The following is a 17,176-nucleotide window of genomic DNA, read 5'->3' on the forward strand; positions in this document are numbered from 1 at the left end:
CCCACAGCAGTCGCTCAGCCCAGCAGTCCAATGATGCCTTTGATGGTGAGTGAGTGATGTAGACAGTGGTTGGCTGTTTTAGTTTATTAGTGACCCACTACCTATTTGTTGAGTGGTTAATTGAAAATGTATTTGCAATCAGAGGTGTAATAACGTGTTGCAAATCAGTGAAATGAGAATAAGACAACTAATTATACATAATTTACATAATAACACTCTGACTTGTTAAGTCGTTAATCGTAAAAAAAGGAAACAAATTGGCTGTATTACACCAGGCACCGTCAAGAATACTGAAAAACAAGAAAATTGAAGGTGGCAATGAATGGGGTAGAGGGGCCCACACCGATATTCTTTCAGGGGGCCCAGAATTCCTAGCAACTGCCCTGCATACAGTACAGATAACAACAGAAAACAACGTAAAATTATGATGATATGTATAGGTAGTACAGGTGTGTGTGTGTGTGTGTGTGTGTGTGTGTGTGTGTGCGTGCGTGCGTGCGTGCGTGCAAGTGGCTTAGAAGCAGATAGTATGGTATTATATACAATTGAAACGTGGCATAGATAGATGATACAATAAAAGTAAATGATTAAAGTAAAAAGTATAAATTTGAAGAGAGAAGGAGGAGGAAAGAAAAAGTGAAAAAATAGATGAATAAATAGTAATAATCTGCAATAATATTGGATATATTAACATAGTATAGTGCCATATAATTGAACCTAATAAAATAAGATAATATAGGGCAATACGAGACATTATGATATAAAATGCAATATGATTTAACCTAATGTAGTGTGAAGAGATAATGTGAGATATGATAATGTAATACAGGGCAAAACGAGACATTATGACATATCATGATGTAATATAGCGCAGTATAATATATGACAACATGATATATATGTGAACATAATATACGTGAACATAACCTTATGTAAGCCAATATATCATGACAATGAGACTAATTATTGCAATTATAATTAATAGTTTATATTACGATGATGATATTGCAATGAGGAGTGAGGCGAGACCGGGGGATCAGGGAGGAAAGCAAGGGGGCCCCACACCCGGCCCCAAGTAGCCCAGTCGGGAGCCCCTGCGAGTGGCAAGACGGGAGTGAAAGGACCCCGCCTCTCCCCTTGTTATTTATTTATTTATTTATTTATTTGTTTGTTTGTTTGTTTGTTTGTATTTTATTTATTTGTTTATTTATTTTTATTGTTCCTTGGGCCGCAGCCGAAGTCATTTATCTTTGTTTCATAACTCTAACAAGTACAATGTGTCAGAAACTGCTTAAAAGTGACAACTTTGAAATTTGGTGCATTCTTCAAAGGGACTATGTACTATGTGTATATTGCAATGTTTAATATAAAAACAGAATATAAATTTCTGCATTAGTGTAACATTATATAGAATGAATATGTGCTTAGGATCTGTTTAGCTTGAGTTTTTCATGACTCTAGCCTCTTTTCCTCTTAAAATGTAATAGATTGTTGCATCTTTGTGGATCACCTGTATCTCAGGAATCTATCCATCCTAGTTTGACAAAATAGGGGCCCCCAAACAGCATCTTGCATTGGGCCACCAAAAAGACAGAAACGGCCCTGTTCTTGACTGACAAATCAAAATAGAAACTTGAATGATAAATGATTAAAACACAGAGATTAACGTGCTGATGTCATACACCATGAGCCAACAAAATATCAAAAATAAGCAGTAGGCTATGTAAACTGGGATTGCATATACACACAGGGAAGGAAACAAAGAAATACAACATTTATCTGTGTGAATTCCTCTTTTAAGGAAATTATCATGAACAACATTAACTTCATACAATTAACTGAAACAAAGAATAAATAATTCCAAACTATATTGCTCAACAAAATCGGAATTCTGCAGCATTCCTTTCACTTATTGTAATAAGATGATCTGATTACTTTGCTTGCACCTTTAGCAATATGGAAGAAATAACCCATACCTGGTCAGTAGATGGCAGTATTGTCACACATTAGAAATGCAATAAAACCCTTGAGTGAATAACTCAGGCTTGGAAAGTGTTGGAACAATGGGGTTTTCCTTACACTGAACAAGAATTTTGACTGAATGTGATGAGCATAACGACCAACAATTAAAACAGTTGCTTCATACTGATTTTAAAGGGTGCTGCAAAGGTAAAGCACCGAGCAGAGGGGTTGTATTTAGACTCTGAATTAGACATGGGTATGTTTTCAGGCATTAAACATTAAACCAGTTAGAGCTTCATCTCCAATATGTGTATCTCAACATTTACATGCCCATTGGAGCATGAGAAACGGCAAATAAATGTATTGATTATTTAAAACTCCTGACTCGGATTGGTTAGTATTTCATGTTAATCAATTATGTGATACACATAGAAAGGTCACGCACAGTCCAGATTCATACAGTAAAATGTGTATTTATACTGTGTGCTGTGTGTTTAGACTGTGTACTGTGTATTCATACTGTGTACTGTGTAGTCATACTGTGTACTGTGTACAGTGCTGTGGAATGATCAGCCTCAAACAAAATATAAAACTTGACGGTGGTTGAATCTGTTATCTGTCTAATCAGTAACTAAGGGGGTGTGCCGGCCCTTAAAACATGTTCGCGAAGGCCACTCTCTTGTGCCCTCACTCATCGCTCCTTCAACTTCTCCTTGCAGCACAAATAAGAGAATTGGGATAGCCTGCAAGATTGCAGACAGGAACAACCTCCGGTTCAAGGGAGGCACGAAGAAACGACAATATAAGAGTAAAAATAACATAAGACATGTGAAAAGTACCCTTGCATCTCTCCACAAATCTTTGGTGGAATTAAAGTGAAATGAGAAGCACCATGGAAAGTTATTGATTGTACTTGCATAAGCCTATAAGGGAAACATACAGCCTTAGGTAAATGTTTACACCCAGCTTGAAGGCAGTTTTGCGGTCACTGTAATTTAGATGTTAGTTGGTGCTGTACACCCAGATTAATTTATAAAATATCTAACCAGTGGTGCAGGTAAACGGCATATAAGTAATTATTTAAATCGCCTCTGGTGCGCATCTAATTTACAATGTTTGAAGACACTATAGATAACTGCATAGTTACAATCGTCACTAATGCTAATGTAGCTCCTTGGGGATTTAAGCTGTTATTCTTCTAACTTTGTTAAAATACGCCAAATTGTAATTGTATAGGTTAATTGTTCTTCAGATGATGGGGCTAACATAATGTTATGGGCAGATGAAATGTGAATATAAATATTTTTACATATTAGAATGAATATTGCTTTGGGATACTGTGATTTTGATACAGGTTTGATTGTTGCTATATATTATTGTCTATTTCTGTATTTTTTATTACTTTTGTTATTATAGTAACTAACTGATTAACAAACTACTAAGAGGTCATTGGAATGTGAAAAACATGTTTTGTAAACACAATTTTAAGGTCATCAATACCTATCCATCAATATTCATTTTCCTAAGCTGATGACACAGTTGAGCAGCGAGTTCTTGCTGCCGCTGTTTATATTGTTATTGTTATAGACTAGTAACTGATCTTGGTGTGGACGGCCCTGTAGCCTACAGTCGCTTGTCCGCAGATCGCAATGCTGGAGGTTTGATCTCTAGCTCCTCCAAGCGTAGCCTTCTTTATTCGATGCCTTGTTAGATTAGTCAGCCACGCACAAGTTATAATTAGTGTTTTTGTTTGCATTTTTACATATCTACTGTGCCTGCTATTGAAGCTCACAACAGAGGAATGTTTTTTTAAAAAGATAACAAAACACCAAAGTTGTAGTTTTACAAAGGCTCTTGCCTTAATTACTCCACTATAAAAGTAACTAGTTACCAGGGAAAGTAACTATTGCGTTACTTTTTTTTTTTTAAGTTTAAATATGTCTAAGAATTTGGATTTTTTTCTAAGCGGGTTTCCCAAGCCAGTTGCATAGTGTAGAACTGAATAGACAGGTACCTACACAGAACCTTTAATATTTATTGCACCTCAACAGACCACAATTGGTAGACGTACTGTACTTTATACAGTGTGTATTTTCTTAAAACAAAAACAGTTTAACAATATAAAGTACTTTTTAAAATACTACTGAAAAAGTATATGAATTACTTGGAAAAATCCAACTTTAGCTCCTAAACATTCATTCATTCATTCATCCAGACAACCCAGTCATCAACTGTGACCATCTTAGCCCTTAAACCAGTGACTGTATCTTAAAAGTTGAAGCTTTTCAAACTTCTGGTCAGAGAGCCTGTTCCTCTTTGGAGTGAAGGGGAGCTCCCCCTCTACGGGGGCACTGGATGGAGTGGCTGCAATGTATTTGAGTGAAACTTTCTTCACTAGTGGAAATCCATTAAGACTGTCCAGTGGCGTGCACAGCCTTTTTGAAGGGCAGGGGCGAAAAGAAAAAAAGGGCACATACAGCGCGTTCTCATATATAATGGCACATTATATAGCCTTAAAACAGACTAACTAGACAGACTACTCAAGTTAATTTGTAGTTAGGATTGGACATCAACATTGGACTGTGAAGAACACACAGAGACATGGATGTATAAAGGAAATAAAACCCTGGGGGGTCTGGGGGTCCTCCCCCAGATCATTTTCAATTAAGTAGATGCCATTTCCTGTATTCTAGTGCATTTTAACACCAAATTAGCACAAGAGAATCCAAACTGGTTCTGTGAGATATAGTTCTGGCTCAATATAGATCAAAAAGGGGCCCAACATAAAAGTCATTGCAACAGTAATGTTTCATAGTATTTCTTGATCTTAATAGTCTTCTGGAGTTTAGTGTGTTTTCTTCACCCAATAGGGCTCTGTGATAAAAACACAGGGAACAATACACATTTAAAATATTTATTTGACACCTCAAAAGAAACAAACTATGATGAAGCATGGACATACAGTGGCTTGCAAAAGTATTCACCCCCTTGAACTTTTCCACATTTTGTCATGTTACAACCACAAATGTAAATGTATTTTAATGGGGTTTTATGTGATAGACCAACACAACACAAAATGGTGCATAACTGTGAAGTGGAAGGAAAATGATACATGGTTTTTAAACATTTTTGAAAATAAAAAACAGAAAAGTGTGGTGTGCAAAAGTACTCACTCCCCTGAGTCAATACTTTGTAGAACCACCTTTCCCTGCAATGACAGCTGCAAGTCTTTCGGGGTAAGTCTCTACCAGCGATGCACATATAGAGACTGAAATATTTGCTCATTTCTTCTTGCAAAATAGCTCAAGTTTAGTCTGATTGGATGGAGAGTGTCTGTGAACAGCAATTTTCAAGTCTTGCCACAGATTCTCAATTGGATTTAGGTCTGGACTTTGACTGGACCATTCTAACACATGAATATGCTTTGATCTAAACCATTCCATTGTAGCTCTGGCTGTATGTTTAGGCTCGTTGCCCTGCTGGAAAGTGAACCTCCGCCCCAGTCTCAAGTCTTTTCAGACTCTAACAGGTTTTCTTCCAAGATTGTCCTGTATTTGTCTCCATCCATCTTCCCATCCAATGGATTGAACAGTGCTCTGTGAGATGTTCAAAGCTTAGGATATTTTTCCATATCCTAACCATGCTTTATTAAACTTCTCCACAACTTAGCCCTGACCTGTCCGGTTGGGCTTGATGATGCTGTTTGTTCAACAATGTTCTCTAGCAAACCTCTGAGGCCTTCACAGATCAGCTGTATTTGCACTGAGATTAGATCACACACAGGTGGACTCCATTTACTAATTAGGTGACTTCTGAAGGCAATTTTTTGCACTGGATTTTATTTAAGTGTTTCAGAGTAAAGTGGGGTGAATACTTTTGCACACCACACTTTTCAGTTTTCTAATTTTAAAAATGTTTGAAAGCCTTGTATCATTTTCCTTCCACTTCACAATTATGCACCACTTTGTGTTGGTCTATCACATAAAACCGAGACAAAATGTGGAAAAGTTCAAGGGGGGTGAATACTTTTGCAAGCCACTGTATATGTTTCCAACTGAGCTGTGCACTAAAAAAGGCATTTTAAAGAAAAGCATTTTTAAAAATTAAAATAGAATTAAAAAGCTTTAAAAAGCTATTCTCGCAAGACTTAGCTAGGCTAGCTCCTCAGCCTAGGCTTAAACATGTGATAGGCATCTCTACCTAATAATAGCACTTCCAGGCTACATACACTAGTATTTAGTAATGCAAAATTGGTAACTTAATAGACAGCTTGCTATATTAGCTACCTACCTCACACAGCAGTAGGATGCCGGGTTGCACCTCAGTCAGTATTAAGTCCCCACTGACGTGACCATTTGAGAGAGAGTGTGTCTAAAACTGAATACTTAAATGGATGGAATGGACTTATTTTAACGACGGGAATGTGTTCTTAAAACTTAAGTTACCATCTATCTAGCTGCTATCAATTTATTCCATAATTTACTAAATACAATGAATCTAACTGACCTAGCCTAAATTGTTAATTGAAAATAAAATCTAGAAAGTTTATTAGCCCATCGGTGGTTTGCAAAAAAGAAATGAATAAATACATTTTGAAAAAACAGAACATATGTGCTAATGGCCATACAAAGTGTATTGAACATAAACAGGGTTTAACTTGTTGAGACCATAAAATGACTCTGGGAAAGCTTGCATGCCTTAATTGGAATCAATATTCTCCATCCAATGGCAGAGAGCACTTGTGTTTTACCAACCACGAGGGTACTTAAGCACGCGTTCATACCACCCAAGACTAGAGGGCAGGTTATCATGTTTTGCCAACCGGGAGTGCGCTTAAACTTGTTTTAACCACCCAAGAGAGCAATTAAGTGTTTTATTTTTACCTAAGAGGACAGTTTAGTGTGTTTTGCCAATGAGGAGGGCACTTAAAGACGCCCTTTTGCCACCCAAGTGGACAGTTTATCATGTTTCAACCAGCCAAGAGGGCAGTTTAGTGTTTGTTTCACCCAAGAGGGCAGTTTAGTGTGTTTTGCCAACCAGGAGGGCACTTTAGCACGCGTTTTTTGCCTCCCAAGAGGGCACTTTAGCATGCGTTTTTGCCTCCCAAGAAGGCACTTTAGCAAATGTTTTCTCCTCCCAAGAGGGCACATAAGCACGCGTTTTTGCCACCCAAGAGGGCAGTTGTATTTTGCCAACCAGGTGGGACCTTTAGCAAGTGTTTTTGCCTCCCAAGAGGGCACATTAGCACGCGTTTTTGCCTCCCAAGAGGGCACATTAGCACGCATTTAAGCCTCCCAAGAGGGCAGTTGTATTTTGCCAACCAGGTGGGACCTTTAGTACGCGTTTTTGCCTCCCAAGAGGGCACTTTAGCACACGTTTTTGCCTCACAAGAGGGCACTTTAGCGCACGTTTTTGCCACCCAAGAGGGCAGTTTAGCACGCATTTTGGCTACCAAGAGGGCACTTTAGCGCGCGTTTTTCAACAACTGGGCCACAAGGGGGGGCGACCGCCCACCCTGCCCCCCCCCTGTGCACATCACTGAGACTGTCCATCCCTTGTGCTCCTGACTTGACTTTAGGCAGTAGCAGAGGTGTCATCCTCATCCTCAGAGAAAAAGAACTTGTGCTCTATGACAGTGCATGTTGGTGCGCTGGTCGTACTTGTTTGCTGGTCTTCATCTTGAGCATTTTTTCGGCACTCTGCCAGCAGACTTGCCTTGGCCTTGTCCTTCCTGTCCTGTCACCGCATCCAACGTACTTTAAACCTGGGCAGAGTCACAGCCACCAAGATGGCATTCTCGCTTTCCAGCACCTCTGCAAATCTTGTTTTGATTGCCTGCAATGATATATAATGCAAAGGACATATAATACTGACTATCTACACACACATACACACACACATTAAGTATGTTTAAAAATATATTTTTAATATATTTCATAAATATAAAATATATTTCATTTTACATTACTTTTTTAATATAAGTTATGTATGGATGTATTTAATGTATTTAAAGCTAAATACTAGTTCTTACCGTAACAATTGCCTCTGGAAGATCAACGAGGATTTGCAGACCACTCTTCAGGTCCAGGGTCTTGTGCATCAGCGTCTCCAGCGTGGGTAGGAGTGTGCCATGGAAACAATGGTCTTCTCCCTGAAGAATGTCTAAGGCTACTGTTAGTGGATTCATTACTATACAGTACTCCCTGAGGAACTGATGCTCCCATTCTGTGATGCTTTCAACCCAAACTTGGAGGAGATGGTGTTCAGTTCGACTATAGGGATCTCACAGATGCGAGCAAGGGCATCATAAACCGAGTTCCATCTCGTAGTGCAAGGGACTAGCAGCTTCCTTGCGATGACATCATCGACAGCCTCTGCAGCCACAGCTGAACAGCTAGACTTGTTCCACAAGGCTGTGCATTTGGTCATAGCACTTCTGTATATCGCTTTTGTTTCTGGTCTTGACAGTATCCACTTTTCAACGTCAGTACATGAAACAAGGTTTAAGGTGTGTGATACACATCTCTGATGTGGCGGTAAAGTAATCACATCATCATCATCATCATCATCATTAACACTGTTTTGCAGGAGATCATTAATGTTCATAAAAGTCACCTCATCCTCATCATCCCCAGACTCATCCTCCTCGACTGGCTGGTACTTTTTGAGGGCCTTGACGAAATTATAGCCATTATCCGTGACAGTTAATGTTATTTTGTGGCATATGCCATAGGATGAGTGAATGTTGTCAAGCTCAGTTGCAATACTGTCATGAGTATGATGGCCTTTAAATCGTCTGCATGCCAGGGCGGCTTTCCTCCGTTCCATGCTATGTGGATGTATCCAATGTGCAGTTACGCCAAGATAGCTTGGATCATGTGCAGTTCAAATGTCTGCAGTAGTAGAGACATATTCTAATTCTTCAAATCCCCTTTTGAGCTCAGCATTCATTGTAGCATACTCGGCATCTATGTATTTGGAAAATGTCTTCCTGCATGGCGGACCGGCACCTGTTCTCCCCGGTATTTTTGCCAATGAGTGCCCTAAAGGAGTCTGACTCAACTGTAGATAGCGGGAGCATGTTCTCACCAACATACCTGCCTATCAATGAATTTAGCTCCGTCTGTGTCACAAGCTTTTCTGAAGCAGGAGAAAAATCCAGCTTTAGCTGCTTGGACGGCGTGGCTCCGTGTCCCTCTTTCTTAGCCACACCTGGTCTGTTATCATCATCCACAGCTTACACAACGGTGTTTTTGGCCACTAGCTTCATAGAAGCATGTACCGTTGAGAGATGCTTCATTAGATTCGAGTTGCTTACTACGGACGGGGACATAATGTACACTTAACATGTACATTCTTGCCTTTTACCTCAAGGAGATTAAAATAGTGGCTGTATTTCCACTTTGAAAACACAGACTTTCCCTCCAGAGACGACATTGCTGCTGTTCACTTATGCTAGTTTGTTTGTGTGAGAGGCTGCTGTGTTCGCGGCTGCGTGCGTTGTTTGTGTGTAAACTGAACACTGTCTCTGATTGGCTTACGAACTCTTACTTTGCCTTAGCCAATCATCATTACTTAAGCAGTTGTCTCGACCCTCCCTCCTCCCACCAAAGAAAAAAAACAAATAGCTCTACAGCTCCGGTGGCTGAGGGCCGAGTTGGATGACAACAGCTTCAATGATCAGCTTCAGTTTGTAACGCGCCACATTTAATAGTCGGTAACGGTAACGCCGTTAGTTATAGTAATTAGTTAGATTACCCGTTACTGAAAAAAAGTAACGTGGTTTATTCTAACGCCGTTATTCCCAACACTATAAATTACACGCAAACGTAAAACCCCAGTCTACATATAATTCCTTGTTATAGCTATAGTGGCGCACATAAAATATTACCTGTGGATTATCATTGTGCTGTCAGATGGACTCCGCTCAGGGAATGAGGCCAAACCATGTCATGATTAAATGTGGCCGTGATGGTGGCACCCTCTGTCTGGACGGGAGGATACAAGCCGGGGTACGGAGATGGTCGGTTTAGCCCCACTGACCAGCGTCAACGGACTCTCCAGATATCCAGACGTTACCTGGTGACAGTTGTTGTAACTATCGGGGGTAAAGTGGACTCTGCAGAGGCGGGTGTTGCTGGTGAACTCGGGTTTATGCTAATCATAGCCGCGTTACGTAACGCTGACCTGCCCATTAAATCCTGAACACAGAAAATCTGAAACACAGTTTGTGAGCCTAGTTCCACAATTAAATTCTAAATGGTTGAATGGCTTTTTACATGTAAGGAAATACATTTGTTACCTATTTAATGTGTTTAGAAAATAAAATGGCTGAATTTGCTTTACACAGACTTTAACTGAACTTGAGAAATCTCATGCAATAACCTTAAGTTCAGTCAGACAAATTTGTGGTGTTAAAAAGGCTCTTGCTCTCTGTAGCCCACTGACCCAAGTGTAACAGATTTAGAAATAATCTCATCATGATATTCTTCTAAATTGACGTGCTGGTCCTTCATGTGTATAGTTTATAGCCACCTGGTGGGTTAATAGCACAACTGCATAGACAGGGCTCCTTTTTCACACACTGAAAATGCCTCTGCAAAGAAAATATTCCTAAACTAGAGATGGGTTCATGCGCGCTAAATGGCAATTTCTGTCTATATTTAGTGCTTTAAAGTCATTCTTGTTATTGTCTATGACAGGCATTTCAGCAACACAACTAGAATGTAATCTTAAAGTTACAGACACTTTAGTTACTTTAGGAACTTTGTCCTTAAGTTTCACTTTTGTTTACATGTTAAGATAATGCTAATGCTACCAAGCCATGCATTTGTTGGCTTGATTTCAGCCATAATGTTTTTTAGTACTGTGGACAATAATCCTGTTACTCCCTGCTACACAGACCTGAAAGCTTGCCGTTGCTATGGCGCCGTACTAGGTGGCAGCCTGTAACAGCAGCTCCCGTGGGTTTTCAAGTTTTTTCAAGTTTTTTCGTAGTTTTTGTGGTATCTCTGTCCTGATTCTCGCTTAACTTTGGCGGCTCTTCTATGGAGACTGAGAGAGGACGAACACCTTTCTTTTTTTTTTTTTTTTTGGACTTTTGTGGCACTTTTTGTGATGTTTTTGCTAGCCCTAGCAACGGAGAGTCAGGAGCGCATCATTGAGCGCATTGTTTACACACGCGACCAGCTGATTGCGCTGTGTGAACCTGCACTGCTACCCGGAGCCAGGCCTGAGGTCCTGAAGGAGCTGCGGAGGAGACGCCGTGGCTGCAGAGCCGGAGTGAAACGGAGGGTGAAGAGGAGGAGACACAGACCGGCTGTACCGGCGATCGTCATGGGGAATGTGAGGTCTCTGGGGAACAAGACGGACGAGCTCGCCGCGCTGATAAAGGCTCATAGGGAATATCGTGAGTGCAGTGTGTTGTGTTTCACGGAGACATGGCTTCACTCGCACATCCCGGACCACAGCGTGGAGATTCCCGGCTTCAGCACTGTTCAGGCGGACAGGGACGTGATAATCAGCGGCAAGAAGAAAGAAGGAGGGATTGCACTGTACGTGAGTGAGAGGTGGTGTAATCCCGGACATGTTCACGTGAAGAAACGTCTCTGTACCCCGGACATTGAACTGTTGACTGTGGGGATGAGGCCTTATTATTTGCCCCGGGAGTTCACGTCTGCCGTCATTATCGGTGTGTACGTTCCTCCTTCAGCTGATGCAGCGCTGGCCTGTGACGCATCCACTCCGCTGTTGCCCAGATACAGACGCAGCATCCTAACGCATTTATTGTCATCACTGGGGATTTTAATCATGTCTCACTGGACAAAACCCTCCCAACATTTCACCAGTATGTTAACTGCCCCACCAGAAACTGTAACACACTGGATCTGTTGTATGCAAATGCTAAGGATGCATACAGTCCCACAGCCCTCCCCCTCTTGGAAGATCTGACCACAACCTGGTTCTGCTGACCCCTAAGTATATCCCCCTTGTTCAGCGGCAGCCTGTCCACACTAGGAGCGTGAGGAGGTGGACTCAGGAGGCTGCTGACGCACTACAGGACTGCTTTGAGTCAACAGACTGGGATGCACTTGTTGAGCCACATGGAGAGGATCTCGACAGCATGGGTATATAGGTTCTGTGAACACACCACCATGCCAACCTGGACTGTACGCTGCTTCCCTAATAATAAGCCGTGAATCACCAATGACCTGAAAGCCCTTTTTAACAAGCAGAAGAGGGCGTTCAGGTCTGGAGACAGGGAAGAACTGAGGAGAGTGCAGCATGAACTCAGGGATATGCTGAGGGCCTGTGAAGACACCTACAGGAGGAAGCTGGAGGCCAAACTCCAGCAGAACAATGTGAGGGATGTGTGGACTGGTATGAAGCAGATCACTGGGTGTAAGGTGAGCGGCAGACAGTCATCGGGCAGCCTGGAGAGGGCAAACGAGCTGAACAGATTCTTCAATAGGTTCAGCTCACAGCCTTCTGTCGTCTCCCTGACACCTCCAGACCCCCACACACCCTCACTGCCCCAAATGCTTCCTCCCCTCCCCCCTCACTCCCCTGCTGTGAGCTCTCCTGTGCAGCACCTCTCCTCCTCCTCCACCTCTTCCTCCTCCACCTCCTCCTCCTCTACCTCCTCCTCCTCCACCTCCACCTTCACCTCCTCCTCCACCTCCTCGTCCTCCACTGAAGACACCGGCTGCCTCCCCCGCATGACTGTGACTGCAGGCCAGGTTAGGAGACAGCTGGAGAGACTCCACCAGCAGAAGGCTGCAGGCCCTGATGGTATCAGCCCCAGGATCCTGAAGACATGTGCCAGCCAGCTGTCTCCTGTCTTACAACACCTCTACAACCTGAGCCTGGGTCAGGAGAGAATACCGGTGCTTTGGAAGACTTTCTGCCTGGTTCCTGTTCCAAAGAAGTCGACAACATCAGACCTCAATGACTATCGACCAGTGGCCCTCACATCTTACGTCATGAAGGTGCTGGAGAGACTGGTTTTGGCCAACCTGAGGCCGCAGGTGAGAGCCCTGCTAGACCCTCTGCAATTTGCTTACCAGCCCCACTTGGGAGTTGATGACGCTGTCATCTACCTGCTGCAACGAGCCCATTCGCACCTGGATGGTGGAGGAGGCACTGTAAGAATCACATTCTTTGATTTCTCTAGTGATTTTAACACCATTCAGCCACTGCTACTGGGGGAGAGGCTGCGGGTGATGGGTGTAGACGACACAATGATCTCCTGGATTACTGACTACCTGACAGGCAGGCCACAGTTCGTCCGTATGGGCAGTGTTCTGTCTGATGCGGTGGTTAGTGATACAGGAGCTCCACAGGGGACTGTACTGTCTCCTTTCCTGTTCACCTTATACACCACTGACTTTCAGTACAACACCGGGTCGTGTCACCTGCAAAAGTTTTCTGACGACTCGGCTGTTGTTGGGTGTATAAGTGAGGGACAGGAGGAGGAGTACAGGGCACTGGTAGACAACTTTGTGGAGTGGACTGGACAGAATCACCTGCGGCTGAACATCAGCAAGACCAGAGAGATGGTGATAGATTTCAGGAAGAAGAGGAAGACGGCTTTCCAACCTCTGTGCATTCTGGGAAGGGATGTGGAGGCGGTGGAGGATTATAAGTACCTTGGTGTTACCATCAACCACAGACTGGACTGGAGATCTAACACTGAAGCTGTGTACAAGAAGGGGATGCGCAGACTTTACTTCCTGAGGAAGCTGAGATCCTTCAACGTGTGCAGCAAGATGTTGGAGATCTTTTATCAGTCTGTGGTGGCCAGTGTACTTTTCTTTGCTGTGGTTTGTTGGGGAAGCAGCATTGGAGCCAGCGACACCAACAGACTCAACAAACTGATCAGGAAGGCTGGCTCTGTGATTGGCTGCAAACAGGACACTCTGGAGGCTGTGGTGGAGAGGAGGACACTGAAAAAACTTTTATCCATCATGGATAATCCTCTCCAACCTCTCCAACTCACACTGGTCAGACAGCGGAGCACCTTCTCCGGAAGGCTGCTTCAGCTTCGCTGTCGTAGCAACAGATACAGGAAATCTTTCCTGCCACAAGCCATCACTTTATACAATAACTCTCTCACCTCTGCCTGACAGAGAACTCTGGTCTCTCTACTGTTTTGTTGTATATATTATTATTGTTATAGTATATTTTGCATATTTTGTTTTGTTGTATATATTATTACTGTTTATTGTTTATAGCACACTATGCACTGTATATATACACTATGTATATATTGGATTCTATTTATGTGTTTTAAGTGTTTTATTTGCGGACCCACTACTGCTGTAACAAAATAATTTCCCAGTCTGGGATCATTAAAGTAATTCTATCTATCTATCTATCTATCTATCTATCTATCTATCTATCTATCTATCTTAGCCACTGTTATTGAGGAATGTCTGCTGTTGATTTTCATTCCAGGTAGGCTCATGTTAAACGTGGGTTTCACTTATTGTCAACATTTGCAAATTTGTAATTTCAGCTTGTACCTTTTTGCCATTTTTGGAAGCATGTTGTAAGAAAACACTGTATGATCACAACACGTTTGGTTAATGTTAGACCATTGCTTAAAGGATTATAATGTCAGTGTGATGTGAAAATGTTTACTATACTAGTCTCCTGTAATGGAAAAGGAAAATACTCCTGAGCTAGAGACCTGAAAGCTTGCAGTTGCCTTACACACTAGCCCTGTTCACACTGCCGTTTGGATTCGGGTATTCTGCACCAATGCTCCGCCTAAATCTCTGTGTGAATGTCACGGAGGTGGCGAGGGTGGAAATTTTCCTCCGGCGCTGGTCCGCCTCCGGAGATAGAATAAGGGGGATGCCGTCCCCCTTGTTAGCGATATTACCAAAAAGCATCCCGCTTGTTAACCTGCCATCACTCTCCATCCACTAGTCGCAGATAGTGTGTTGCAAATCACAAGGGGCCGCTATCAGCTCCAGCACACAGGGGAGTCAAGCAGTGCACGGCTGCTTTGTGTTCTGGTTGCCTGGTCTATTTATTACAGAAGCCGCAACAAGCTGCACCAAGCAGATCGCGCTGGCAGCCAGTCAGAGACACAGGAACGGCATGGAGCATCCACTAAATCTTCGAAATAAAACACTCTGTGCAGACTCCCAAAACGAAAAATTACCAGATCAACAAAAGTTTGCTATTTATGTTCTAAAACTACAATATTACTTTTTGTGTCTGTTCAGAACACGGTGGCTATGTTAAGTTGGCAATTGTAATTTTTGTCCTGGTTTACAGTTTAACCATTAGCAAAGAAGGTGTTACATTTCCCGACACCAGCTGTTTTATCACCTGTCAAAGCGCACTCTGCTGGACAAACTATGTCCTTACACCAATTTTAAATTATCTCCGAGCATGTTTTTCTGCATTCTAGTTTTTAAATACATGGTTTTCAGATTGGACAATATATACACCGATATTGATATATCTGTGATAGGCTAATATCGGCCAATAAAATCAGCCTACCGATAAATCGGTCGGGCTCTACTATTTCTCACAATATGCAATGTGTGTTCTTCAAGGAATTTAGATGATACAAAATTCCAAGGGGTCACGTGGGTCATGTAACTTAAAATGACCCTGCTTGAAGTGTATTGTGAGAAACATTGGAAAACCCTGCCTGAATAAACTCAGTCCACTGCATAAAATTTATAGGTGTATTTACTTGTTACTTTAATACAGTTATAAAAAGACAATTGTAGTGAGTATGGTTAAGGCGTCCTGCAACAATGTCCTTTGGGAGGTGTACACAGGTGTGTTGGGGCAGGGTGATGCTCCCATTGGGCCATCCCCCCTGTTAAAAGTTAACAAATCACCTACTGGGCGCAGTATTGGCAAACCGAACCAGTGTGAATGGATAAGCCAGCTGCACATATCAAGGGCGTGTCGGTCTGACAGTCTGGTAACTATACAGGTCCCTCACTCAACAAAATAAAGAGAAATGATAAAGCAACGTTACATGACCAAACAAAGTAACTGTAATATAGTAACCACAACATAGTAACTAGAACTGTTTTTGGCAACTTATATGAGGAAAAAATACCGCAGTTATACATGGAGAAGCATCTGTCCTCCTGCCTGTCCTACGGCCTGTCCTACCAACTGTTCATCACATTTCTGCCCAAAAAACAGCGTCTGTCACTGGCAAAAAAATTTTACTCACCAAGTGTTTGTGTTGGAAACACACTCTTACTACTGGCAATAGGGAGACATGGCAAGGCACTGAGGATTAAGGAAGCGCCGTCTGACAGAAGATTACTTAAATAGTACACAGTAGAAGTACTTCATTCTAGTTACACAAGTATTCTAGGAAGTACTTAGTTCAGCAGTATATGAATCTTGGACTACTTATGGAAAATACGTTTTTTTGTTACACATAAAAGTTGGGCAAATATCCTTATTCTTTTTCTCTGTTAAGGATTTTGACACAGGATTACTCGAAAAGTACACAGTAAATGTACTTAATATAATGCAAGCAAGTAGTCTAGGAAGAACTAAGTCCAGCAGTATATTAATCTTGAACTACGTATGGAAAAAAAAATGTTGTTTGTTTGGTTTTTTTAGTGATACCTTCAGTTTATTAACAGGAATAATTACTGTAAAAGTATCATATGTTTCATGGGTCTGATGATCTCATAATTACGAGATCTTTTCTCATAATTACAAGATCTTTTCTCATAATTACGAGATCCTTTCTCATAATTACAAGATCTTTTCTCATAATTACGAGATCTTTTCTCATAATTACTAGATAAGGTGTCTAATTTTTTTTTTATCCAGTGAATGCAATGTGCTTCCATAGGTTTCAGCCAAGCTATATGTTTGATAATTATCACTCCTGTTTTGGGAGGGGTTGTGGTTTAATGGGGGTTAATTTTCAGTCCAGTGGGTACTTTGGGAGGCATGTGGGTGCCTTACCTTTGTTGCCTGCAAGTGACAGGGATCTGGGGTCAAGTCAGGATCCTGCCGAGTCCCTATTCTGCAGATGTCATTCCATGAGCCAAGCCATTCAACGCCTAGTGGTGAAAGTGACACATTACACCAGTCTAGTGACATACTCTACATACTGACAAATACACATTGACTGAATGGGTTGAGCTAATGAAATCATACCTCAAAACTAAGAAAGCAAAACTATGATGTTTCAGTGCAGACAGAGGAGGTA

Source organism: Sparus aurata, chromosome 11 (assembly GCF_900880675.1).
Source record: "Sparus aurata chromosome 11, fSpaAur1.1, whole genome shotgun sequence".
Lineage (NCBI taxonomy): Eukaryota > Metazoa > Chordata > Actinopteri > Spariformes > Sparidae > Sparus > Sparus aurata.